The following is a 7718-nucleotide window of genomic DNA, read 5'->3' as shown; positions in this document are numbered from 1 at the left end:
TGCGCCCAGGCCTCTGAGACGCGCCCTTCGCCGCCGCTGGTGTGGGGCCAGGCTGCCTGAGCGCCGCTGGAAGGACAAAGCAGCCCCGGCCGGGAGGTCCTGGCGCTGAGGGTGCCGCTGGAAATGCGGAACGAGCCCGTGAGGTCAGGCTGTTATGAAAATCAGAACCAGAGCTCCAGTCAGGGCTAGCCTGGTAGGGCAGCACCGCGATTTGTCCTTGCTAGTTTGGTTTAGTTGCTCCTGGCACCGGTCTTGTTCCTGTGGGGTTTTCTACCACTCCCTTGGGGAAAAAACTATCTCTATGGCTGAATTCACTGCATTTCAGCAATAGTTGTGTTTTATGTTTATATATCCTGCTGGCTCAGCTGCGGCCTTGAAACAGAAACCCTTTCTGGGGCTGCAGCTTCTCTTCGTAGGTAGGAGAAATTGGGAACCTGAATAGCCATCCTTAAAGGTGAAAGCAGCCTTATGCTGGTCAAAGGCATGACTGCTATTCTGGTACACAGTAATTTTCTTATTTTGCTGGATCTTAAGATTATTATTACATCCATTTTTATTACTACTTGTAGCAGAGGATTTCTAAGCAGCATTGATGCGTTCTGTCCCGTGTCTAGGGATTAATGGTTATTTTGCAAGACCTGGTGACTGTGTGGGACACGGATGGGGCCTGGACTGCCCCTGCCCTGTCCCTCGGGGTGTCTGTCGGGGCCGCGGTCCCTGGCTCACATGGCCCCCGCTCATCAACCCTGCAGCAGGCAGGGCTGCATCTGTCTGCATGCTCCAAATCTCCGAGCTTTCAGACTGAGCTTTCAGACTGAGCTCAGGTGCAGCACGAGGGCTGGGTAAGGTGTGGGGCTGCTCAGGACACGGGGTCTGCCTGTGTTAGTACACAGCACAGGGCTCAGACCCACAGCCTGGCTCTCCAGCCCTGCTCCAGCCCTCCCAGTTAAAGAGGAAGCTGCTCAAATCCAATCCAACGCCAATCTTGTATGGAAAATATTTTCTTTCCCCTAAGCTTTTTTAATATAAGTGCATATTATAGAACACAAATTTAGGCGGGGGGGGGGGGGGGGAACACAAATTGTAAGTGCTTTTAAATTAGCTAGTAAATGCTAAAACATTTGGCTTTGGTAACAAAAACCTAGTGTGGGCTAAAGAGATTTTCTATTTCAAATAGATTCTAAAGTGCAGCTGAACTGACCGCGTAGCAAAGCCCCACCTGGGGGTTTCTGAGCTGAAGGTTGTGGTTGATGGAGATGGTGATGAACCTGGGGCGGATGAACACGAAGCATTAGCACCGCAGGGCGCTGGGGGCTCCTCCTGTCTGGCACTAGGGGTCCCGGCCAGGCCAGCAGCTGCCCCCCACCTCTGCCAGCCCCTTGCAGGGGCACTGCACAGCCTCACCCACAGCCTGGCCCCTGGGCAGGGAAGTGTGCTGGGGCCGAGTCCCTGAAACAGCATCTTCCCCACAAGGTGCCCGTGGGTGAGCGTGGGCTGGGATGCAGAGGCACGTTTGCAGGAGGCGGGTGGTGGGGGCCGGAGCAGGATGGCACCTGGGTGCTGCTGGGGGGGCTCCTGCCTCCGGGGGGGGGCAGGCGTGGGGCTGTGGCACAGGGACCAGGATGGGGGAGCTGCAGCCCCCTGTCCTTGGGCCACTTGCGAGCAAGCTGGACCTGGGTCTGCAGTCATACATCTATGCCGTCTCTGAAATTTGGTCTTGTTTTTCATCTTATTACTGGTTTTGGGGTGGGGGATCTTTCTGCTTTGATTCTCTTTATGACTTTCCTCCACCCCATAATTTTGCTCAACAATATTGCTTGCAGAAGCCTGTAATGAATCAGTATGGTTTTAATTTGCTTATGGGTGTGAGCTAATGAAGGGTTTGGGATCAGGCTTTGCTGGCTGGCGCTGTATCGCCAAGTGCCTCTGCCCGGCCGGGCGCGGGTCGCGCTGTGGGGAGCAGTGGGGACAGGCAGCACGCTGCTGCAGAGAGCCCGGGCACGCTCCCGTGCCGCTGTCAGTGTCCGACACAGACATCTGCATCAGTGAGATTTAAGTAAGTATCCTCATATCGCTGTAGCCTCTCCAAGCCATATTCATTTATAATTTCCACAGCTGAAGTTCAGTTGCTACAGAAAAATTGAATTTTCCCAGCGGCGTGGAGGCTTGGTTGATGAATCACCGCACTTTATTAGCTAATCTTAGATCTGCTGTGAATTACTCAGTGACTGCTGATACAAAGTGAGCTGAGAAAATGCTTGGTTTGAGTCGTTTAATTTTAGAATTTGGGCCTCTTCCCCAGCAGAGAGGGTGTGAGCGCATGTGGGCTCAGAGCCACCGGTGTCGGTGTGTGCTGCTCTGCCGGCAGGCATGGAAGCAAAGGCAAACGTAAGTATGCGTGGTTTTCTCAAGTTAGATCCATCCGTGAACTTCAGTTATGTGAAGGTACTTTTAAATTCAGGAATAAATGTGTGTAATTAAGGATGTATTTAATTAGATGGATTATGTAGTTGGGCTAGGGAGTGCCAAGAAGGGGGCTTGTATTACCAAAATGAAGCGTTAAAATCTGGTGGGAGGGAACACAAAAAGGTTTTGTCTGGAATTCACTGGTTTTTAGCTCTTACTCCACTTAACTGGTTTCTGAATACCCTCAGAAGATGAGTGATAAAGCAAGATCACACATGTCCCCATTTGGAAAATGTGAAGACCCCTAAAACCCAACGCCCCAGACCTTTGGGGCTGGCTGGAGGTGTTGTGAGTGCCAACTGCAGTGCCGCGGCACCGCCCACTTTCCATCCTGACGCCTCTGGCTGCCACCACGCAGCCTCCCGGGGCTCCCGGTGCCCTCCCTGGCTGCAGCGGGCAGAGGCTGCACGTAACGTCCCCGCTCTGCCCGCTGCGTCCCACGGCCGAGGCGATGCTGGCTGAGGCTGTGCCGCATTTACAGGAGCACCGGGACAGGCCCCGCAGGGCCATGGGGGCACCGGGCACATTGCCATGGGTGCCATGCTGCTGAGGGCTTGGCTGCCGGAGTCATCCTGTGTCAGACCGAAGAGCTGCTGACATAGCATCCGTCTGCTTTTAAAGGAAAATGAGAAAATATACAGGAAAATGCAGAAAATATCCTCATGGACCACCACAAAGTGCCCTGACTGCTAAAGGGGCTGCCCAAACGTTTCATGGCTAATCTACAACCTGAAGCACAAGGATCGCTAAGTTGTTCTGCACAATGATTGCTGCTTTTAGCCATAGAAGTGTTTAGCCTGTTTTCTGAAAGTTTTCTTTTTAACATAATATCTTGTGATGTGGAGTTCCACAAGACTAAAGCATTTTGAGAAGGATTTTATGGCCTTCATTTCCTCTGTTTTCAGTATTTAAATAAGTATCGCACTTCCATTGTCTCCGGTAAAATTGAACAGTTTATTACTTTATTGTCTCTTAGCTGGTTTCTAATCTTAGTTGCTTAATAGATTAATGCGAGGGATTTTGTAAAAAGATGGTGTTGCCATACAAACTGCGTCATCAGGTTCTTCATCTGATGTTTGTTGGCGTATCGGGGAGCTGTTCAGGTTTCACCCCAAACCTCTTTCCCTGTCTGTTCCCTGCGTGTGCACCCAGAGCTGGGGCAGCCTTGGAGGGGACAGCGTCTGTGGGGCACCTGGGACGGGGACACCACGGCCAGCACTCTGCCATGGCACAGGTCCCCTCCACATGGGTGCTTTTTGGGCAGTGGGGGAGCTCCCGGGGGAGCTGAGGAGTTTATTTTAGTGTCGTGCTTCTTATCTTTCTCCTTAGTAGGGCTTGCGTGCACACCAAAAATTGTATCAGCAAGTTTCCCAAGTGACAGTTTCCGTTGTGACTGGAACTAATGAAGAAGTTTATTTTAATGTAGAAGTTTCTTTTTCTCATCCTAGACATGGTCAGCTACTAATAAATGCTGTCAGACTCAGCCCTGGTGGTTTGTCCCTGACATATGAAACACTTCTTGGTATGAAAATTGCCTCAATTTCAAGAAATAGGAGTAGGGATCTGGACAGGAATTGCCGTTAGAAACATCTGTTTTGCCTTTCTATCTGTATGACCACTTTCTTAAAAAAAAAAAAAAAATCTTAAAAAAAAAAAGTTTGCTCAGTCTGTAGTACAGCCACTAGAGTGAGTTACAAGTGACTGTAAAAGTTACGTTAATGCAACTTCATTCTTACAAACTGATGCCCAATGGGAAGAAAACTGCCGGTCCTCCATGTGCAAACACTATCCTCCCAGCAAATCAGCTTTGTAACACAAGACTTTCTGAGTTTCTTCTTTCCTGATGCTGCGTTTTCCTCAGGTTCTGTTTATCTAGCCCGGAGTGTAGCCAGGGCACCGGCCGCACTGTATGAGGAGGGTTGTCTCGATCCAGTGCAGGCTGAGCAGGGTCGCAGTCACGATGAGTAAATGCCCCAGCAGCTCTTCTGCTGGCCGGGTCGGGACAGTGCTGCAGACAACGCCGGTGGCTGCTGGGAGGCACAGGAGCTGCAGGTGAATGTAGAGCACTTCCAAGACAAACCCCTGCTCTGGGTGATGCTGGCGGGAGGAGCAAGGGGCTTGCACGGGGCAGGTCGGCATGTGGTTGCCTCGGGCAGACCCTGGGGCAGCGCCATGTGGCCGGGACCGCGGTGCCTGGTGGTGAGTGGATGGCATGTGCTGTCACGGGGAGGCTGCGGAAAGGAACCGCAAAGTGGGGCAGCGAGCTGGAAAAGTTCGGGAAGGTGAGCACGAAGCAGCGGTACTGGGTTCTCTCACAAGAGCTGCTCCAGCTGAGCACTGTCTGTGGTCTCCGTCAGTGCTGGCTCTGCACACCTACGGGGAGGATGCACACTGGTTCCTGGTGGGGAACGGGCACGAGCTGTGCAGGCGACTGGAGCGGTTAATAAGCTGAGAAAATGCCGAGTCTGAAGTGTTCCCACTTTCTTCAATTATGCATTTGTAACTCTGAAGAGGTTTTTTTTGAAACATCCATCAGAAGAAGGTGCTGCAGCCCGTGTGACAATCACTGATTAATGCACTTCTTGGGTGCAGGGGAAGCAGCGTGCTCCAGTGCCTGCCTCGCTGCGTGCCTGTGTGCACGTCAGTCACCCGTCCTGCGCCAGCCCCCCGCCACCTCCACGCTGTCTGGTGTGTGATGCCCATTTGTCGTTCAGAAACGTCTTCTTGTTGCCCTGCACACTTAGCTTCTAGGTGGTAAATAGAGTTCTTATTTTTGCTCAGTTTTCCTGCCCGTTTGAGATCGGAAAAACAGGAATGCAACCACAGCGCTCCTGCCAAATGAGCATAATTCGTTGCATAATTTTCCACTCTGTGGGGGATAAGTGAGCACACAGATACAAGAGAGGTTGCAAAGGTGCTTTGTGCCCCAAAGCCTTGGATGAACACCCCTGTACTGCACCACGGGAGCGGCGGCTGCTGAGATGTGCTGGTGGTATCCATGGAGTAAAGCAGCCGAAGGCACTGCCCGTCCCTGACCATCGCCTGCTCAGCGCTGCGAAGCTCGGGGCGACGGCCGGGACTGGGAGAGGCGTCCATCCCCACGCCAGGATGTGTCCCCAGTAGGGCACTGGTGCCGTGGCCGCGGGGCAGGCGCGAGGTGACGGGGTGCAGACCGCCCCGGGGCCCCAAAGCGGTGAGCTGGGCACGAGCTGGCTGCGGAGCCACAGCCGCGCCTGTGCCCCCGGGGCTGGAGGGGGCCGGGGACGTCCGCAGGCAGCGTGGGCTGGAGAAGGAGTTATTTGTCAGGTAGGGCATTGTGTGGTGAGAATGCCTTTGTGCTGGTAGCCTGCGGAGTAGGAAGGGTGGGTGCCGTTCCTCAGGCACAATGGGAAGGGAGCGGTGAGCCCAGCAGCACGTAGCAGCCCACCCCAGCCCGCGGACGGAACGGGTTTCTCGCCCGGAAGAGCCTGGGTCTGGTGCCGGCCTCACAGCCGGGTTACGCTCAGGGACCCGAAAAGCAGGAACCCCACAGCAGGAAGGGGGCCGTCAGATAGGACAGGCCTGACTTTGCTCTGCCTGCAGACTTCTGCTGGCTTTGGCTCAGACTGCCGTGCCGGGCAGAACTGGGTTCTTCAAAGGAGCTGAATTTGGCTTTGTTTAGCACAGCGAAGGGGGAGCGTGAGGCACCGGATGCCCTGCGCACCCCGGGGCTGAGGCCGAGCTCCCGCATGCGGCCCCTGCGTTCACACAGTGCTCCTCGGGAGCTGCCGGCACCAGCTGGGCTGCCTTTCGCCTTTGCCACCACACCACGGGCAGAATCAGCAGCTCCCTGACATGCTGAGTGATATCGCCTCCTCTGTATGCACTGTAGAAAACTTTGGAGGCAAGCTAATGCTTGCCTGGCTTAATTAAGGCTGTTCTCTAATTTTGTTATCCTTGCTGTTTGCTGCTCCCGGCCTCCAGCCCCACCTGGGAGGATCTGCGATAGCTTGGTGCTGCTGCTCTCACTGCAGGCAGCTTCGTGCCTAAATTTAATTCATCCTTATTTCAAGGTTAAATGGTTCTTCCCATCACAGATGTTAATTACCAGCTGTAATTAATGCTTTTTCCTCCTCCCATCACAGATATGGGGATTAGTTGCTATCAGCCAGCTATGATCAGTTGCTTGCGCTGAAGGATGTGGCATGCACTTTTGGGGCGATGTGCTTACTGTTTCCTTTGTTATGAGTCACTGTTGTCTCCTTGGGAAACGCGGGAAGGCATTCTGTTTAGAATAGCACTTTTTGTGCAGGGATCTGTGTTTTTCCCTTGGCTACAAGTCAGCAAACTAAATTCTTGTTTACCAGCACTGCCCACACACATCTGCCACTGCAACACTGGTCCTGTAGTTCTCTACCTGTGGGAACCAGTGGCCGTGGCCAGCAGCGTGGGAATTTATGGGTACAACAATCATTCGTTTTGGAAGCATTTGCATCTACTGCAGAAGAACGATCCAGACACTTTTCACCCTGAAACAGATCGTGCAGGTTTTGTTTCTGAGGGTTTCGGTTTAGGCTGGACCTGGCAGGTGCCAGAAGTGTTCGCAGAGGGGCTGCCAGCAGGGCAGGGGGAGCCCCGTTCCCTGTGTCCGTGGGGCATCAGCAGGGCATGCTGGCTGAAAACCAGGTGAGGGTCCCTCGCTTGGGTTTCTTCAGCAGTGAAATTAAAAATAGCTGTGTGAATCTGGCATTTCTGCTCGGGGCAGTGCTCGGCGGGTACACTGACAACCAGGCTCTGTGGCAGCAGAGGGCTCGCTGCCGGTGACCTCTGTCAGCCCTGCTGAGCGCTGGCACGTGTGGGCCCATCCCCAGGGGCGTGCGATGCGGGTGCGTTTTGCAGGTGTGCTTGCAGTGGGCGCCACGAGTTGCAGCCAGGACGGTGAGCAGTGGAACCGGGGGCATCAGTGAAGGAGCTTCCCTCGAGCTCCTTCAGCCTCAGCCTGCCGCCGGGCAAGCTCCAGCACAGAGTCATCCTTAGGCAGAGCGGTGGTGGTCTTCTGTGGGAAGCGAGAGAGATGCCAAGGAGCTGGCATAACCGGGGCCATCCTCTCTGGCGCTGATGAACCTTGCCAACCCCGTCACCTGCTCTTCAGTGTTAGGGAGAAAAAAAAAATAGCTTATGGGTGGAGCAAGCTCAAAGAGAAAGATGCAGGCTTCATAGGAGCAGAGTGCAGGTGGAAAAGTTGAGAAGTTGATGTTACCAGAACCAGAAAG

This window comes from Cygnus atratus, chromosome 7 (genome assembly GCF_013377495.2).
Source record: "Cygnus atratus isolate AKBS03 ecotype Queensland, Australia chromosome 7, CAtr_DNAZoo_HiC_assembly, whole genome shotgun sequence".
In the NCBI taxonomy this organism is placed as follows: Eukaryota; Metazoa; Chordata; class Aves; order Anseriformes; family Anatidae; genus Cygnus; species Cygnus atratus.
Note: the sequence above shows the minus strand (reverse complement) of the source record.